This window comes from Chlorocebus sabaeus, chromosome 25 (genome assembly GCF_047675955.1).
Source record: "Chlorocebus sabaeus isolate Y175 chromosome 25, mChlSab1.0.hap1, whole genome shotgun sequence".
Lineage (NCBI taxonomy): Eukaryota > Metazoa > Chordata > Mammalia > Primates > Cercopithecidae > Chlorocebus > Chlorocebus sabaeus.
Window position 1 is genome coordinate 68,744,228 of NC_132928.1, and position 18,997 is coordinate 68,763,224.

Here is an 18,997-nt window from a genome sequence, read left to right on the forward strand (position 1 = left end):
TTCTGGTATGTTGTATCTTTGTTCTCATTGGTTTCAAAGAACATCTTTATTTCTGCCTTCATTTCGTTATGTATGCAGTAGTCATTCAGGAGCAGATTGTTCAGTTTCCATGTAGTCGAGTGGTTTTGAGTGAATTTCTTAATCCTGAGTTCTAGTTTGATTGCACTGTGATCTGAGAGACAGTTTGTTACCATTTCTGTTCTTTTACATTTGCTGAGGAGTGCTTTACTTCCAACTATGTGGTCAATTTTGGAATAAGTGTGATGTAGTGCTGAGAAGAATGTGTATTCTGTTGATTTGGGGTGGAGAGTTCTGTAGATGTCTATTAGGTCTGCTTGGTGCAGAGCTGAGTTCAATTCCGGGATATCCTTGTTAACTTTCTGTCTTGTTAATCTGTCTAATGTTGATGATGGGGGGTTAAAGTCTCCCATTATTGTTGTGTGGGAGTCTAAGTCTCTTTGTAGGTGTCTAAGGACTTGTTTTATGAATCTGAGTGCTCCTGTATTGGGTGCATATATATTTAGGACAGTTAGCTCTTCTTGTTGAATTCCCTTTACCATTATGTAATGCCCTTCTTTGTCTCTTTTAATCTTTGTTGGTTTAAAGTCTGTTTTATCAGAGACTAGGATTGCAACCCCTGACATTTTTTGTTTTCCATTTGCTTGGTAGATCTTCCTCCATCCCTTTGTTTTGAGCCTATGTGTGTCTCTGCACATGAGATGGGTCTCCTGAATACAGCACACTGATGGGTCTTGACTTTTTATCCAATTTGCCAGTCTGTGTCTTTTAATTGGAGCATTTAGCCCACTTACATTTAAGGTTAATATTGTTATGTGTGAATTTGATCCTGTCATTATGATGTTAGCTGGTTATTTTGCTCGTTAGTTGATGCAGTTTCTTCCTAGCATTGATGGTCTTTACAATTTGGCATGTTTTTGCAGTGGCTGGTACCAGTTGTTCCTTTCCATGTTTAGTGCTTCCTTCAGGAGCTCTTTTAGGGCAGGCCTGGTGGTGACAAAATCTCTCAGCATTTGCTTGTCTGTAAAGGATTTTATTTCTCCTTCACTTATGAAGCTTACTTTGGCTGGATATGAAATTCTGGGTTGAAAATTCTTTTCTTTAAGAATGTTGAATATTGGCCCCCAGTCTCTTCTGGCTTGTAGGGTTTCTGCTGAGAGATCTGCTGTTAGTCTAATGGGCTTCCCTTTGTGGGTAACCTGACCTTTCTCTCTGGCTGCCCTTTACATTTTTTCCTTCATTTCAACTTTGGTGAATCTGACAATTATGTGCTTAGAGTTGCTCTTCTCGAGGAGTATCTTTGTGGCGTTCTCTGTATTTCCTGAATTTGAATGTTGGTCTGCCTTGCTAGGTTGGATAATAACCTGCAGAGTGTTTTCCAACGTGGTTCCATTCTCCCCATCACTTTCAGGTACACCAATTGGATGTAGATTTGGTTTTTTCACATAGTCCCATATTTCTTGGAGGCTTTGTTCATTTCTTTTAACTCTTTTTTCTCTAAACTTCTCTTCTCACTTTGCTTCATTCATTTGATCTTCAATCACTGATACCCTTTCTTGCAGTTGATCGAATCAGCTACTGAAGCTTGTGCATTCATCACATAGTTCTTGTGCCATGGTTTTCAGCTCCATCAGGTCATTTAAGGACTTCTCTACGCTGTTTATTCTAGTGAGCCATTCATCTAATCTTATTTCAAGGTTTTTAGCTTCTTTGCGATGGGTTCGAACCTCCTCCTTTAGCTCGGAGAAGTTTGATCGTCTGAAGCCTTCTTCTCTCAACTCGTCAAAGTCATTCTCCGTCCAGCTTTGTTCCATTGCTGATGAGGAGCTGCCTTCCTTTGGAGGGGGAGAGGCACTCAGATTTTTAGAATTTTCAGCTTTTCTGTTCTGTTTTTTCTCCATCTTTGTGGTTTTATTTACCTTTGGTCTTTGATGATGGTAATGTATAGATGGGGTTTTGGTGTGGATGTCCTTTCTGTTTGTTAGTTTTCCTTCTAACAGTCAGGACCCTCAGCTGCAGGTCTGTTGCAGTTTGTGGAGGTCCTCTTCAGACCCTGTTTTCCTGGGTATCAGCAGCAGAGGCTGCAGAACAGCAAATACTGCTGAACGGCAAATGTTGCTGCCTGATCATTCCCCTGGAAGCTTCATCTCAGAGGTGTACCCGGCCATATGAAGTGTCAGTCTGCCCCTACTGGAGGGTGCCTCCCAGTTAGGCTATTCAGGGGTCAAGGACCCACTTGAGGAGGCAGTCTGTCCATTCTCAGATCTCAAACTCCATGCTGGAAGAACCACTACTCTCTTCAAAGCTGTCAGACAGGGACACTTAAGTCTGCAGAGGTTTCTGCTGCCTTTTGTTCAGCTATGCCCTGCCCCCAGAGGTGGAGTCTACAGAGGCGGGCAGGTCTCCTTGAGCTTCCATGGGCTCCACCCAGTTCCAGCTTCCTGACTACTTTGTTTACCGACTCAAGCTTCAGCAATGGTGGGCACCCCTCCCCCCGTCTCACTGCTGCCTTGCAGTTCGATCTCAGACTCCTGTGCTAGCAATGAGCGAGGCTACCTGGGTGTGGGACCCTCTGAGCCAGGCACGGGATATAATCTTCTGATGTGCCATTTGCTAAGACCCTTGGAAAAGCGCAGTATTAGGGTGGGAGTGACCTGATTTTTCAGGTACCGTCTGTCACCACTTCCCTTGGCTAGGAACGGGAATTCCCTGACCCCTTTTACTTCCCAGGTGAGGCAATGCCTCTTCCTGCTTGGGCTCATGCTCGTTGGGCTGCACCCACTGTCCTGTCCCCACTGTCCGACAAGTCCCCATGAGATGAACCGGGCACCTCAGTTGGAAATGCAGAAATCACACGTCTTTTGCATCACTCATGCTGGGAGCTGTAGACTGGAGCTGTTCCTATTTGGTCATCTTGGAACCACCCACCAACAAGTCTGTTTCCTTGATTTTTGTGAGCCTTTCTAGCAAAACATGAGGAAAGGGTCATGGAAACCTCTGATTTGTAGCCAAGCCAGACAGAAGTGTGGGTAACCTGGGGACCCACTACTTACAATTGACGTCTGAAGTTGGGGACAGTCTTGTGGTACTGAGCCCTGCAGGGTTTACACTAATTCCAGGCAGCTAATATTAGACCTGAGTTGTGGAAAACCCAGTAGGTATCTGAAGAGTTGGAAAATTGGTTGGTGTTGGAAAATTCCCCACTCATTTGGTTTCACAAGTGTGAGTAGAGAAACAGGTTTTCTTTTAGGGAGGCAAATGCATCAAGGTACAATTCAAGCCCTGTGAGTGGAGACATTTTATCCATGAGGAGAGGAGAGAGGACAGAAATCCAAAAGTGGGGGGAGGGAAAGGAATCAGGAGAGGAGGGGTCTGATGGGCAATGCAAAAAGGAGATGCTGTTCCAGAAGCCAAGGGGAAGAGTTTTGCAAAGTGAGGAGTTTGGGGCTGAATGAGGTATTTTCGGCAGTATGTCCTGATGGCTTAAAGCCTTTGGTGCTCAGATGCATCTCCCCAGATCATTCTCGGCCAGTCATTTCCCAAGTCTGTACAGCTCATCAAAGACCAGAAGAAGCAAGTGGAGGTCACTGGTGAGCTGCAGAGTGGCCTCAGGGAAGCATGAGGGAGAGGCCAGGCTGAGCGGATGGAAGAGATGCAGGCATATTGAGTTGTGAGCTCCTCTTTAAAGAAATGCGGTATTGAAAGGAAGAAGAGGGGTTGGGAAACTAGACAGCAGGAAGTTAATATTGAGCAGTTGCTACATGCTAGGTGCATAAATCCTCTCAACATGTCTGCACCATGTTTCACTATCCCCATCTTCTAGGAAGAGAAAACCAAGGCCGAAAAAGGTTCAGCTACTTGCTAAATGTCACCCGGAAAGAAAATGGTGAATTTAGGTCTGTCTGACTCCAACACCCACACATTTTCTACCACGTTCATTAATTTGTTCAACAATTTTTGACTGGAAATCTACTACATGCCAAGCACAGAATCTCTGTGACCACAGTAAACAACTGAGACATAGCCCACCCTCAGATAGCCTGTAGTTTCACTGGGAGTCAGGATTAATCCATTATTGCACATAATGATCTCTTTAAAGTTGGGATAAATGTTAGGAAGGAAAGAGCAGTGAGCGTCCTGAGTATACAACAGAAGCCTGGTCCAGCCTGAAAGATCAGAATAGACTCACACTAAGAAAGGAGGAGTCAAGGCAAGACCTTGAGGATGAGTGAGAGTCACCCTGGGAGTAGGATTGCTGGGGCCCAGATGATCTCCATGGCTCCATCCATGTCTAATGGTCCATGTCTAATGGATTCTTCCAGAAACAGGACTGGCCACAGGGATGGTGCACTCCTCCCTGCAAGTCTCTGTCCTTCAAGGCTGGGGGTGTTCTCTTGCCCTACCCAAGACAAGACTAGGGCAAGACCCTCTCAGACAAGACCAGGAGCATCAGCAAACTTTCCTATTCCTGCAAGAGAAAAGACACATCCAGCCCAGGCAGAGGCACTGGCTGGGAAATGTGCTCTCCCTAAACCTATTTGACAGCCCATTTCTCCCCAGGCACATGATTCGAGCATCACGAAAGGAATTTAAGCCAGGTGCAGAGGCTCATGCCTGTAATCCCAGCACTTTGGGAGGAGTTCGTGACCAGCCCTGGGCCACATAGTGAGACCCTGTCTCTGCAGAAAGTAGAAAAAAAAATTTTTAATAAAATGAAAATTAGATCGTGCTTGTTAATGTGGAATTGCAGTTTACTTTCTGATAAGCTGTTTTAGACTTGTTCTCCAAAGGACCACAAATGCTTCACAAAAATGGCAGTATCAAGGGGTGGGGGGACACCTGCCCTTTAGACAAACATTGCTGCACATTTTTTTTTTTTTTTTTTTTTGACAGTCTTGCTCTGTCACTGGGCTGGAGTGTAGTGGTGCAATCTCAGCTCACTGCAACCTCCAGCTCCCTAGTTCAAGCAATCCTCCTGCCTCAGCCTCCTGATTAACTGGGACTACAGACACGTGCCATTTTGTTCAGCTAATTTTTGTATTTTTAGTAGAGACGGGGTTTCACCATGTTGGCCAGGATGGTCTCGATCTCCTGACCTCGTGATCTGCCCGCCTCGACTTCTGAAAGTGCTGGGATTACAGGCGTGAGCCACCGCGCCTGGCCACTTTTTAATTAAACCAGTAGTTTGGCAGAGGAGTCCTGAACTCCAAGTATGTGCATAACCAGGTTTTTCTATATTATCTCCAAATGGCCCAAAGACAGTGGGTAACCTAAGGCAAGAAGAGTTGAATGAAACTAGGACCATGAAACTAGGAGGCTCCCAATGGGACTGCCGTTAAAGCCCCAGCTCAGACTGCAAGATGTACCCAAGAGCACTTTCCTCCAAGTTTTCTAAGTTCCTCCTTGGTGCCCGAGACTGGTGGAGGGGCAGAACCATGACCTGTGTGATCCCTGGTTCCTGTTTCTCCCCTTCAGTGCATTTCCTCTCCCTCTACTCATCTCCAAGTTGCAGCAGGGTGACCAGATGTCTGAGGATCTCTGGGACTCCAGCTGATGGGGCATCTCACAGCTCTAGGAGGGCCATCTTCTAGTCGAATCACTCTTGATGACTGACACAGGGTTTCTTTCACTGATATTAAACAGCAGGACCACAGGAGATTGGGCCGCTGTAATGGTGGTGATGTGTTCCTTTGAGGGACTCACAATGCACACAGGACTTCAGAGCTCTGAGTTACCAACTGCCCTTTGACAACTGTTGGGCTTTTGTATGGGCTCGTGTGTCTGCCCCCATCCATCCGTGTTCCATGGTATCCTCCCTGCTCTATAGCATTCAAGGGTACAGGTGGCAGCAGGCATCCTTCTCCCTGTGTGTCCCCTGCCTCTGACTTGAAATGGTCACCACACGCCCTCTGCAGGCTCTGCGCCCTGTGTCAGGCAGTCCTCCAGCGGTAGCTGTTCTTGCTCTTTCAAGCGCTTTCCAAAGTGTTGCAGTGTGAGCTAAGGACCCTTCTAAGAGATGTCCCTTCTTCCTTCCAATCGATGTAGTGACACCATGCTTTCTGGGGCTGGTCTTCAGCCATGCCAGATGAGGAAAGAACATTCTTTCGGACGATGAGATGTTCTTTTCCCTCAGCCCATGCCCTTGCATGTTCTCTCCACTGATGTCCGGGTGTGAAAGGCAGAGTCTGACGAATATGGAAAGAGAACACACTCTCGGAGTGCAGCCTACCTGCATGGCCTGCAGAGTTCCAGAGAAGCCACATTTGAAAGATGTGCTGTTCTAAGTTTACACTGTACAAATTGCAAATGGTAAGTTTCACATGACCAGTAAGAGGATTATAATTCTTGTTTTCCTATAAGTAAGACTTGCTTTTGTAGTTATTATAAGGGGGCACGATAATGACCTTGGTGAGAGTCGCTGGAAGCCAGTGATCACAAGTGATGCAGTGGGTGAGGCAGGTTGGGAGCGGTGATGTGTCCAGCCTTAAATACACGGTGTTAGGGCACTAACAGGGCAGGGGCAGGGGCAGGAAGGAAGATCCTGCTTCAACACAAGCAGGTTCAAGGAGCCACGGCATATCCACGGTGGCAGACATGAAATTACCCAGGAAAGGAACATTTAACAACAAAGAGCAGGAAGAGATGGTGCCTGGATATGAGGTAGAAGCTGTACATTCACTGACCGAACAATAAACAAATACACATGTACCTCTTTTCTACCCATTACTCTAAATCTTCATTTGAAAAATCATATCTCACATGGGCCTGTAAATTCTGTAATACATTTTTAAAATCACTTTGTTCCTATAGATAGGGACTCCTCAAAAATTACTTGTCTGGGGCCCCACAATGACTTAGAGGTGGCTTTGTCTCCAGAGAACCTTCAGGCCAGGTACAGTGCCTTGCACTTGTAATTCGAACACTTTTTGAGGCCAGGAGGTGGAGGTTACAGTGAGCTCTGATTGTACCACTGCACTCGAGCCTGGGCCACAGAGTAAGACTCTGTCTCTAAATAAATAGATAATTTTTATTTAAATTTTTTTAAATAAGAGACCGTTCAAAGTGCTCCTGCCTGAGAATGGGTTAGTTGGAGCAGTAGAGACTGGGGTCCTAGGCCTGGCTCTGCCACTAACTAGTTGTTTGAGGATCAGCAAGTGGTTTAACTGCAGTAACAAGTAGACCTGGGCACAAGGGGGAGGTAAGGATCTAGCACTGACTAAGCACCAACCTTGTGCCCAGTGTTTAAATATTTCAGCTCTTTAAAGCCTCCCAATTTGTTTCATTCATTCACTATTCCTGGTGCTCAGCATATGTCGGGGAACAACACAAAGATCCTGGTCTTTGGGAGAGTTTCCACTGTGCCTGGGCCTCCTTCCTCTGGTCCTTGGAATGATCACTCCATTCAACAGCAAAAATAATGAACAACTGATCGGGTAACATGCTGGAAAGTGGTGTAAAAGAAACTAAAATTTCAGGACCCTCTAAATGTGGCCTCTAAGCAAGCCAAACTTCTCTTAATAATGACACATTACTGGGGAGAACATAAGAAAATAATTTTAGTTAGATTGGACCCAATAAAGAATATCTGCTTAAACGTGTTACAAGATTGGTTAAAAGCCCTTAATCCACGCCCAAGGCTGTCAGCTGGGGGATCTTCTATGTAAGGCTTTAAAGCTTACTAAAATCAATCCGAAAATTACTAGAGAATTTTACTGAGAATGTAAATTATTCCCATAAGGAACAGCCATTCAAACTGACCACAGACATTTGACCCAGCTCAGATTCAGGCCAGTTTTCTTCCCAGTAGGCACCTTCTGTTTCTTATGTGTTCATTCCACCAGTGGAAGTTAGAGACAGAGTTTATCTGTGGCTAAATGAAGACTGTTGAATGAAAAGCAGAGACTCTACATAGAAACCGAGTAAGCCATCTGATATGGGTTGGCTGTGTCCCCACCCAAATCTCAAATTGTAGCTCCCATAATTCCCATGTGTCATGGGAGGGACCCAGTGGGAGGTAACTGAATTATGCGGATGGGTCTTTCTGGTGCGGTTCTTGTCATAATGGATAAGTCTCATGAGATCTGATGGTTTTATAAAGGGGAGTTCCTCTGAACATGCGTCTCTCTTTTGCCAGCCACCATGTAAGACATGCTTTTGCTCCTCCTTCACCTTCCACCATGATTGTGAGGCCTCTCCAGCCATGTGGAACACATAAGTCCATTAAGCCTCTTTTTCTTTATAAATTACCCAGTCTCTGGTATGTCTTTGTTAGCAGCAAAGAACAGACAAATATACACCATCAGTCAGAACTGGATCCAGGAAACCAGCCACATATGGAGTTAGCAGAGCGTGATATATTAGTCAGGCAGGTACTATTGGGATGATAACGTTTGGGATCAGTTCTACTCTGTGGTTTTCTGAGATGAGACTTGGTCTAAACTAGGACTCCTATTTTCCAATCTCTTGACCACCCAGCTAGTCATGGGATGGACACATAAACTCTTCTCTCCAGCAAAACTAAACCAAACCAGGAAAGCAAGAGATTATTTATTTATGCATATGATGCAATCAAACCTGGAACCTGTATGAGGTAAGGAAAGAATGAAGGGTAAATACAGAAATGAGGTTTCCATTTTTTGCCTCTGAGCCAAAACTAATTGTTTGACAGGAGCCTTGTCTCTGCTGGGATCAGAACTGCAACCCCACATCATGCCTTGGGAGGGGCAAGTGAGCCCTGAACATCATTTACTGGAAAACAGGGAGAGGGGTGGAGCCTGCTGCCCTGCATCCCATGACGAATCCTTGAAGTTCTATGTTTTCCTTGCATGACAAGGACACTTCCCAGCATTTCTGGTCTTCATTGCTACCCATCTACATCATGGGGGCTGGAACCAGGCATTTGGAGCTCTTAATTTGTAAAATGGGTTCATTAGGGTTAGGGGAAAGTCCATTTCTTTCCTATAAAGAACACTCAAATACAAACAGAATTTTCTTAAGTTGGCTTACATGGGCTTTAGACTCCTGAAAAATAAAACAAAATAGTCCGAGCTCCCCCATTTCACCCAGGAGAAATGGGTGTGTGTGTGTGTGTGTGTGTGTGTGTGTGTTGTTTTAGAGTTGGGGTCTTGCTCTGTCCTCCAAACTGGAGTGCAGTGGCATGATCATAGCTCAAACAATCCTCCTGCCTCAGTCTCCAGAGTAACTAGGACTACAGGTGCATGATACCATGTCTGGCTAATTTTTTTACTTTTATTTTTTGTAGAGATAGGGTCTTGCTATGTTTCCCAGGCTGATCTTGAACTACTGGTCTCAAGTGATCGTTCTACCTCAGCTTCCCAAAGTGTTGGAATTGCAGGCATAAGCCACCATTCTCAGCCTGTTCTTTCTTTTTTAATAATAATTTTTATGTATTTATATAAGGTGTAAGCATGATATTTTGACACAAAGATAATAAAATGATTATGGTAGTCAAGAAAATTAACATATCCATCATCTCACCTCATTTAGGTGGCAAGGACACCTAAAGTCTACCCTTTTAGCAAAAATCTCAAGTGCAATGTGACGTTTTTAAGTACAGTCCTCACGTTGTACAATGGATCTCTAGACTTGTTTATCATACATATCTGCTGCTTTGTATCACTTGACCTGCATCTCCTCCCTGCTCTCCTCCTCAACTCCTGGTAACCACTGTTGTATTCTCTATCTCTGTATATTCACTTAAAAAAAAAAAAAAAAGATTTCACATATAAGTGAGATCATGCAGTATTTTCCTTTCTGTATCTGGCTTGTTTCATTCAGCATAATGTCTTCCAGAGTCATCCATGTTGCAGCAAGTGGCACATTTCCACTCTGCTTTTTTTTTTTTTTTTTTTTGAGACGGGGTCTCACTTAGTCACCCAGGCTGATGCAGTGGCACAGTCATGGCTCACAGTCATGGCTCACTGCAGCCTTGACCTCCCGGGCTTCAGTGATCTGCCCACCTCAGCCTCCCTGGTAGTTGGGACTACAGGTGCATGCCATGACACCTGGCTAATTTTTTGTACTTTTCATAGAGACAGGGTTTCACCATGGTGCCTGGGCTGGTCTCAAACTCCTGAGCTCAAGTGATCCACCCACCTTAGTCTCCCAGTGTGCTGGGATTAAGATATGAGCCACCACACCTGGCCTTTATGCTTTTTTGAAGGCTGAATAGTATCCCATTGTGTGTATACAGTATACCAAATCTTTATCTATTCTGTATCTATTCATCTGTTGACAGACAGAAGTTGTTTCCATATCCCGACTATTGTGAATAATGCTTCATTGAACTTGGGAGTGCAGATATTGTTACTAGGTGTTGACTTTATTTCCTTTGGTATATTCCCAGATGCCTGCTCCTCCTATTGAATCCTTTTAGACATCACCTGATACCTCAGGCAGTGCCCTGTAGATTGCTGTTGATTCAGACATAGCTGTCCATGAGCTGGAGGAGAACAGTCATATAAGATAAAGTTCTGGGAAATTTTGTGATTGCAGCACATTTCTTTCTTTTTTTTTTTTCTTTTTTTTTTTTCTTTTTTTCTTTTTTTTTTTTTTTTTTTTTTTTTTTTTTTTTTTTTTTTTTGAGATGGATTCTCACTCTGTCGCCCAGGCTGGAGTGCACTAGCACAAACTTGCCTCACTGCAAGCTCCACCTCCCGGATTCACACCATTCTCCTGCCTCAGCCTCCTGAGTAGCTGGAACTACAGGCGCCCGCCACCACGCCCGGCTAATTTTTTGTATTTTTAATAGAGACGGAGTTTCACCATGTTAGCCAGGATGGTCTCGATCTCCTGACCTCGTGATCTGCCCACCTCGGCCTCCCAAAGTGCTGGAATTACAGGCATGAGCCACCACGCCTGGCCGATTGCAGCACATTTCAAAAGTTATAGCCAAGCCAATGGCTTTTCTTGTCAAGTTGCAGATTTGTAAATAAGAAATGAGTCATTTGCCTCTGTCGATGTCAACATTAGCTGACATAATTAGTGAATCCAGTTTCAGGTACTTATGAAAAGCGGTGTCATCAAGCAAAAAGGGATTGCTGCCTGATGCACTAGAAGTCAATGCAATGACTGGGTTTTTGACAAAAGAGAAAGCTTTATATTACAACAGGGGTCAAGCTCAAACCTGTCTCCCTAAGATGGCTTTAAGGCAGGGCGTAATTTTATTAGAAAAGGTTTAGGGGGTGAATTTTGGGATTGTAGGTGATTGGTGAAAGGAAAGGGGAGACCTAGAAAGTCCTCTGGCTTGCACAGTTTTCTCTTCATGCTGCCTCATGGGTCCCGTGAGAAAATTTCAGGGGATTAATATGAAACACATGGTAGAAATTCAGGCCATGACTTCAGCAGGCTCACTGTGTGCAAACTCCAGTTGGCCATGGTGGTTCCAACTGATTTCTGCTAGTTTTACTCACAAGCAGAGGGAGTTTCAGCATTTGAGCAAGTTGTTTCTTACCTTGCAAACTCAATAATTTGTTAGTTACTGGCTTCTTTAATTCTTTAGGGCACAATTTCAGTGATAATAAACTGTGGGAGGTTGACTACACCCCTCTATTCCCTATACCTTTCTCCTTTGTCCACATCCACTGAGAAAAGAAATTGAGAAAACGAAACACTCACTTTCCTACAAAGAGCAGGAGGAGGCAGCCAAATGCCTAAGCAGATGGGGTGGGTCCCCGGTGAAACCCCACCTCCAAGCTAAAGAGAGTTTAAAGTCTGAAAGCCAAGCTACAAGTTAAATCCTTGAATGGGATTGAGAACTTGTCTTCCTGTTTGGTGTGCTTTCCTCTGATTGAACCCCACCCTTCACCTATTTTACATATACCTGTCCTTTCCTAACTGATTTTCTGCACTGTCCCACCTTTGAGTAGTGTCTTTGCTTTAACCTTTTTTGCACACTCATAAACCAATCGACACGTACTTCCCATTCTGAGTCCATAAAAAACCCCAGACCCAACGACATGGGGGACTTTCCCACCTTCTGGTAGACAGAACACCCCTGCGTCCCCTCCGCCCTGAAAGCTGTTTTTTGGTCAAAAAAATTCTTCTCCACCACCCTCACCCTTCAGTGCTCAGCACATCCTCATTCATTTTGGGTGTGGGACAAGAACTCAGGAACTGGTATACAAGCCAGACCTGGCCCAGGGGGGCCAACTGGGCAAGGCTCCTCCAGTAGCAGATAGTGTGCCCCAAGTAAGGCCTCCAACATCACCAGCCAGAGGTCCCCGACTGGCAACGGGACCAAGAAAAATCCTGCATCACTACTCTCCTCTGTAACCATCAGTGGTCAAGTAAGATAGTTCTGACCAATGAGACATAAGCAGAAATCTGTTGAGGGCTTTTAGGAGAGCTTTTCCTGTCCTTTTATCAGCAGAGTCAGTGGCTCAGACACTAACTCTTCTTCCTCCTTCAAATGTTGATGTAATGTCTGGAGACAAAACAGCCATTTTGCAACCATGAGGCAATAAGTGTAAGGACCAAAAGCCAACAAGCAAAAAATGATAGGAAACACCTGGGTTTTTGCTTGGCATATAGAGCTATTTAAACTAGTACAAATGATTGCCTCTCTCTGCACTACTGTGTGAGCACTATTTGCAGCATTTTTAGCCAGAGTAAATTGGTGCTGCAGAGAGTGGGGCACTGCTGTAAAGATATCAAAAACTGTGGAAGCAACTTTTGAACTGGGTAGCAGGTAGAAGTTGGAACAGTTTGGAGGGCTCAGAAGACAGGAAGATGTGGGAAAGTTTGGAACTTCCTAGAGACTTGTTGAATGGTTTTGACCAAAATGTCGATAGAGATGTGGACAATGAAGTTTAGTCTGAAGTGGTCTCAGATGGAAATGAGGAACTTATTAGGGACTGGAGCAAATGTCACTCTTGCTATGCTTTAGCAAAGAGACTGGCAGCATTTTACCCCTGCCTTTAGGATCTGGGGAACTTTGAACTTGAGAGAAATGATCTGAAATAGGAGCTTATGTTTAAAAAGGAAGCCAGAGCACAAAAGTTTGGAATATTTGCATCCTGATGATGGCGTAGAAAATAAAGAACCATTTTCTTGGGAGAAATTCAAGCCAGCTGCACAAATTTGCATAACTAATGAGGAGTCAAATGTTAATCACCAAGACAATGGGGAAAATGTCTCCAGGGCATGTCAGAGACCTTCACCACAGCCCATCCCATCACAGGCCTGGAGGCCTAAGAGGGAAAAATGGTTTTGTGGGCAGGCCCAGGGCCCCCCTGCTCTGTGCAGCCCCTGGACTTGGTGTCCTATGTTCCAACCCCTCCAGCTTTAGCCATGGCTAAAAGGGGCCAAGGTACAGCTCAGGCCATTGCTTCAGAGGGTGCAAGCCCCAAGCCTTGGTAGCTTCCACGTGGTGTTGGGCCTGTGGCTACACAGAAGACAAAAACTGAGGTTTGGGAGCATAGATTTCAGAGTATGTTTGGAAACGCCTGGATGTCCAGGCAGAAGTCTACTGCAAGGTGAAGCTCCCATGAAGAACTTCTACTACAGCAATGTAGAAGGGAAATGTGGGGTTGCAGCGCTCACACAGAGTTGCCACTGGGGTGCTGCCTAGTGGAGCTGTGAGAAGATGGCCACCATCCTCCAGACCCCAGAATGGTAGATCCTCCAACAGCTTGCACCGTGCACCTGGAAAAGTCACAGACACTCAATGCCAGCCTGTGAAAGCAGCCGGGAAGGAGGCTGTGCTCTGCAAAACCACAGGGGTGGAGCTGCCCAAGGCCATGGGACCCCACCTCTTGCACCAGCGTGACCTAGATGTGAGACATGGAGTCAAAGGTGATCATTTTGGAGCTTTAAGACTGAATGACTGCTCCACTGAACTTTGGATTTACATGGGGCCTGTAGCCCCTTTGTTTTGGCTAATTTATCCAAATGCCTGTAACCCCTTTGTATCTTGGAAGTAACTAAATTGCTTTTGATTTTAAAGGCTCCTAGGTGGAAGGGACTTGCCTTGTCTCAGATGAGATTTTGAACTTGGACTTTTGGGTTAATGTTGGAATGAATTAATCCTTTGGGGGACTGTTGGGAAGGCATGATTGGTTTTGAAATCTGAAAAAGCATGAGATTTGGGAATGGCCAGTGGAGAATGATATGGTTTAGCTCTGTGTCCCCACCCAAATCTCATCTCGAATTGTAATCTCCACATGTCAAGGGAGGCAACTGTAATCCCCATGTGTCAAGAGAGGGAGGTAACTGGATCATGGGGATGATTTTCCCTATGCTCTTCTCATGATAGTGAGTTCACACAAGATCGGATGGTTTTATAAATGCCTGACAGTTTCTTCTTCACACACGCTTTTCTGTCTCCTCCAGCCTTGCAAAGAGGTGCCTCCTTCCCCTTCCACTGTGATTGTAAGTTTCCTGAGGTTTCCCAAGCCATGAAGAACTGTGAATCAATTAAACTTTTTTCCTTCATAAATTACCAAGTCTCAGGTATTTCTTTATAGCAGTGTGAAAATGGACTAATACAGGCAGTTATGTGCAACTGAAAACATTCTTAAATAGTAGCACCTTTATTCTCACTCAGAGGCCAGAAGAGCGTTATTCAAGAATTCAATTCTATTAAGCACAGTATATTTCTTGTTGAATTTTGGATCCCTCTTTGTAATAGGTTTTGCTTTTTACAATTGTTTTAGTTGTTTTGTTTTTAGGGGAGTCATCAAAGTGCAGAGTATAATATTTTCCTAAGGCCAGAGCTTGTCTGCTATACCCAGATGAGGCTAGTAACTCTAAGCATGACTGAATACCAAAGCTAGTGTCATGCTTTGCTTTCCTATTAGTTTTTATTTTATCATCTAATATGCTCCATCCATAATTAGTCCTGTGATATGAGTCCAGGTGATTGTTCTGCTTCTGTTTTCAGTAAAACAGGAAAATGGTTATCTACTCTGTGTCCACTACCAAGAGGTTTTATCATTCTTAATTTAAGTCCACAGGGTGTTGAGCTCCTCTAAGAAAACTGTATATGAGCCTGGTGATATATGCACTGTTGGTACACAGAGCTTTGTATGACAACTGTGATCCTGAAAAACTGGGCGGAAAGAAAAACTTCCAATGTACATTCCGGGAGCTCTCTATTTATGGTAGTTCATGGTCCACCTGGCAACTAAAGGATACTCTTACTAAATAAAGAATAGAATGAACATTTATCTGTTCCAAGGATCGGCAAACTATGGCCCATGGGCCAAATCTGGGCCGGACCACCATCTGTTTGTGTAAATAGGTTTTATTGCAACACAGCCATGCTCATTAGTTTATGAATAGTCCAGGATGCTTTTGTGCTACAACAGCACAGTTGAGTTGTTGCAACAGAGAACATATGAACTGCAAAGCCTGAGCTATTTATTACATGTCCCTTTATAGAAAAAGCTTGCTAACCCCTACTCTGTTCTGTTAATTCAGATTGTCCGTGACAGAGGAGTTAGCTCTAGACTTATACATTGTCCTTTCTTTTAAAAATTAGCTTTAGAAATACCTACTGTATTTACAGCACTTATTTAATGTATAATTTTATTATTCTATTCCTATATGAAGGGATGACTATGCTGGGAATTCTGAATATAATGACACCAAAATAATTAGACAATATGTTTTATCCAATCCATAATGAATATTATAGGTAGAAATAGTCACTTTGTCACCAACCAAAAATTGATTAAAAAGAATATTGCTGCTAGTTGGGCACAGTGGCTCACGCCTGTAATTCCAGCATTTTGGGAGGCTGAGGTGGGTGAATCGCTTGAGCCCAGGAATTTGAGACCAGCTTGGGCAACATGACAAAACCCCGTCTATACAAAATATACAAAGAATTATCTAGGTTTGGTGGCATGTGCCTGTAGTCCCAGCATCCGCAGGAGGCTGGGGTGGGAAGATCACCTGAGCCCAGGAGATCAAAGCTGCAGTGAGCCATGATCATGCCACTATACTCCAGTCTGGGTGACAGAGTAAGACATTGTCTCAAACAAACAAACAAAAAGAATATTTAGATATGCAAAATTTGAGCCTGAGATATTGGACTTGACTATGGTAGGGGAAAAGTAAATCGAAAGGAAACTTTGGATCTGGCCATAAAAGAAAACTTGTAGTGGCAGAAGCTATACTCAGTAAAATCTGAAGAGGACAAAAGTTAATTGATTAATCAGCTCTTTATTATAAGCTTTAAATTGAAAAGAATCTATCTTGATGAAAATTACTTTTCAGAAATAAAAATAGAAAATATTTCATTAATTAACTTTTAGAAAAATAAAAATGATTTAACTACACTACATAAAAATTGATTAAGGGATTAAATTGGTTTAATGGATTTTATTCCAGAAAACACTTTTTTGATGAAAATTCATCAGCAGCCACATAAATCTGAGTAAAATACTGTTATGTAAAATGTGAATTCTCCAATGTCCTCAGTTTGTTTTGACGGGGGATGCCTGCCTAGTTCAGGGATGACCTGGGAAGGCCTAGGGTGCTATTTCCATGTCAGTAGAGGGAGGGATCATGAAGTAGAGACAGAAAGTACCGTTTCCAAGTCTGTTATCTCCATTCAGACTTATTTGCCCTTATATTACTGCAGCAACATGTCAGTGGTCCGAATTTTGTGTGTTTGCTTTGGCACTCAGGGTTGGGAAAAGTCTACAATGAAGAGTTCTGCTCACCATTTAATAAGTTTAGATAAGAAACAGCTATCCAAATGGAAAAATGTTGTCATCCTTTTCCCACCAAAACCCCATAGTTGCAATGATATAAATATTGCCCTTGTGGGACTGAAATGCTATCTCTTGCGAAAACTGAGTTCTAGAAATAATGTTTATTTAATGTTCAGTTCTTCTACAGAAAACATTGCAAAGAAATTTGGAAAGAGAAATATCAGTTAATGCCTTTTTACTGCAAAGAGAAGTAGAGAATTCAGAGTGGATCCAAGAGGCCAGTCATGGTAGGATTGCTAAGAAGGGCTTCCAACCAGAGCCAGTAGGACAGTAGTCATTGGGATTTCTGTCACCATTAGGGCCACCTGCCAGCCACCGCACAGAGACCTAAATGACTGAACATCAGTGTGAAGAGAAGTGCCCACAACAATGGCTTTGCTCATCTTAATGACAAGAAGGATCAACTGCCTTATAAATGGTTCAGTGGAAATGGTCAATTCAAAATGTCTGGGTTAGTATTTCTTCTGGGGACAAGGCAGTGTGTGCTATTTAGACCACAAAACTGGAATATCTTCACTTGGCATTATGGCAGCCAGAGCCAACTTTGAATGGATTCCTGGATCTTCCAGGTGAATGGAATTTCACAAGCACAATAATAAACAAGCTGTTGATGACTATGTGCCAGGAGTTGTGTTAGACACTTTATATGCAATGTTCTATTTTATTCTCTCTAAGACACAGTGTTATTTTTCCCCATTTTATTTATGAAGATGACAAAGAACAGAGAAGACAGATCTCAGTTAGTTATGGAGCCAAGATTTGAATCCAAGCATTTTATCTTCAGGTACTGTGTTTTTAAACCAACAAACCTACTGGAAAAAATGTCTGAATGTCATTCCACTCCTTCCACATCCCCTTCACCCATAGGTGCCATTTTTGTCATCCTAATCCTCTAATCCTCCAAATTTAAAAACTAAAAGAACAACAACAACAAAAAAGACTTGACCTAAGGACCTAAGATATCACTTTACTGGCTAAGGTGGGAGAGGGCTCTATTTAGTTTGCATTTACTACGTTTTTTTTTTTTTTTTTAAATAGCTTAATAGATGACTTATATCACTTCATTGCATCCTTAATCAATAGTAGGAAATCTAATGGGTGAATGAATCTCTTCAATCATCCTTTCCAAGCATCTCTCCTCCAAAACTCAGCGAAGAGTCTTATTCAAACTGGGAGAATCATGATCTGGAGAGGAATAACACTCGAGTGCCTTTTGTCTCATTCTTCCTCCTGTCTGCAGATTTGTCTCAACCCAGCAGGGCCTCCCAAAGAAGCCAGATGCTATGTCCCCCCAACCATTTGCTTCCCACCCCACGCCACTCTTTCGTATCTCACAATGCTTCCTAATAAGACATCTGGGCTAGCTGAGTGACAAATAAAGAATTTGGATAAAATACTGAAAGTTCTCCCTTCTCCCTTTCTCCTAAGCGGTCATGTGAATGGTGACCTGGAGTTAAAGTTACTGTCTCTGTTTTATACACTGAGGATATGAATGGTGGGACGTTCAGGAATGGTGGCAGGAAATTAGCACCACAGTGGGCCTTGGAGAACCCTAAAATCACAACAGGGGTGCTCAGGGATGACCCGGATGCCTAGAAAGGACTCGCTCTCCTCCTAAAATGTTGAGGCAAGAGAAAAACACAACTCCCCCCAGCTTCCTGCTCCAGACATTAATGACTCCACTCTCATCAGGAATTGTTACTTATGCCTTAACCCAAGGGTGGCCCCCCAAGCCAGGGCAGAGAGATTGTCTCATGACACCAAGCATCCAGATTGTGAATCCCAGATGTCCTCCCAGGAGGCAAATATCCAACTGCCCTCACTGAGCTAGTCCAGATCCTAACCCAAAACTGTCAATCAGACTCAACAAATATTTACTGAGCACATATAAATAGACTGCTGTTACAGAGGAGATTAGAAAATTGAGAGGGAATACCAGGTACAGATTTACGCCATAAAGTGTGAAAACCTAAGTAATATGCGTAATATCTAGCAAAATTTAAGTGACAAATACAGCTTCCAGAAGAAATCAAGACCCTAAGTAAGTAACTAAGGAGGATATATATAGTTCAGTCAGAGCTCTGTCCCCTAAAAGGCACCATGCCTGGAATGGGAAAATGACTTCTAGGGAACCAGTAATTCTCATCTTCTATGAGTAATTATTGATAACTACTCTATATAACGTTCTGACATGGGAGACATAAATTATACGACAATTTCGTGCCTTCAAGAACCTCAGT